Here is a 2,069-nt window from a genome sequence, read left to right on the forward strand (position 1 = left end):
CTTGTGTCATAGACTGTGTGGGCCCGCCTGTGCTGGGCCTGATATTTCTACAAGGACAGCACTGCCAAGACACTCTTCTGCTGCTGTTTAACTCGCCACGGCCCCGTGGTTTTGCCATCGGGTGGTTTTGCCATCCGTGCGGCCAAGCGCTCACTCCTGGGAGGGGAAAGCGCTCTTTCAGTTCTGTGAACGTTTCCAAAGGTTCAGAGGAGGAATCCACTGCAGCCCTTCCAGGCATGCGATTCCATGAAAGAGGACCTGTTTAAAGTGCAATGGGCCCTTCCTTTTACTGTGTGCTGACTAATGAGCAGATATGTCAGACTGGCTCTATGCGATCGGCTTTTATCCACAATCCACAAACTGCCATTTTATGCAAACAGAGTTATGCATTTCCATGTTTTACTGGCACGTAAGTGTAGGAGAACAAATGGAAACATGAATGACAAAGAACAATACACAACTGCCCCAATTCCCATCAAATGCCTTTTAACAAACAGTGTTTGAGCTACTTATCAAATTAAAAATGATATAAACGTTTGGAAACATTATTCTTAAGAAGTCTCTCATGTTCATCAAGCCTGCATTTATTTAATCAAAAATACAGAAAAAACCCTGGTAATATTGTGAAATATTATTACAATTTAAAACAATGTATAAAAAGAACAGCATTTATTCCAAATATAAATCTTTACTATCACCTTTTTATCAATTTAACACACATGGCTGAATAAATGTATTCATTTCTTGTTACAAACGATTAATATTTTAAATAAATGCGATTCTTTTTAAACTTTTTATTCATCAAAGAATCCTGAAAAAGTATCACAGGTCATAAAAAAATATTAATCAGCACAACTGTGTCCAACATTAATAATAAATCATCATATTATAATGACATGTGACACTGAAGACTGGAGGAATGATGCTGAAAATACAAGTTTGATCACAGGAATATATTATATTTTAAAGTATATTAAAATAAGAAAACCATTATTTTAAATTGTAATAATATTTCACAATATTACAGTTTTTTTCTGTATTTTTGATCAAATAAATGCAGAAGAGACTTCTTTCAAAAACGTTAAAAATAGCTTCCAAACTTTTGAACGGTACTGTTTATATATATAAAAAAAGAATTTAAAACACGTCCCAATTTCTTAAAATGTACTCTTTAAATTCAAGTTGTTTTCACATAGTTAAAAATTATTATTATATATTATTTTTTTGCATTTTCAAGAGACATTTAAGTTTTAACAACTCGAAAAATGTAATGTGGTGGAACCGTCAAGTAAACACGTTTAATTTCCTTACATCTTGAATACATTTGTACACATATTATTTTGAATATAAATATATATATTAGGGCTGTCAAAAGATTAATCGCGATTAATCGCATCCAAAATAAAAGTTTGTGTTTACATAATATATGTGTGTGTACTCTGTTAATTATTATTTATATATATAAATACACACACAAGCATGTATATATTTAAGAAAAAAATATTATTTTTATATGTAAAACATTTATATTTATATATATTACATAAATGTATATACAGTATATACATGCAAATATTTCTTAAATATATACATGAATGTGTGTGTATTTATATATAAATATTAATTAACACACACACATATTATGTAAACACAAACTTTTATTTTGGATGCGATTAATCGCGATTAATCTTTTGACAGCCCATATATATATATATATTAAGTGTCTTTTTTAAATTAGTCTCTGAAAAGTGGGATTTTATACCTGCACTGTAAAAATAAATATTATTGGTTTAACTTAAAAAAGCAAGTTACCTGGTTGCCTTAACATTTTGAGTTCATTGAAATTAAAAATTTGAGTTAATACACTCAAAAATTTTTTTGTTTTAAGCAAACATTTAACCCAACCGCTGGGTTAAAACTACCCAATTGCTCGGTTAGTCCATTTTCAACCCAACTTGGGTTGTTTTAACCCAGCATTCAATGAAGAAGATTGGTTTAATAAATAGAAACTCAAAATATTATGTTATCTGAACCACATTAGTTATTTAAGTTGATATGACAAAAGATAA

Source organism: Gobio gobio, assembly GCF_949357685.1.
Source record: "Gobio gobio genome assembly, chromosome: 2".
NCBI lineage: Eukaryota > Metazoa > Chordata > Actinopteri > Cypriniformes > Gobionidae > Gobio > Gobio gobio.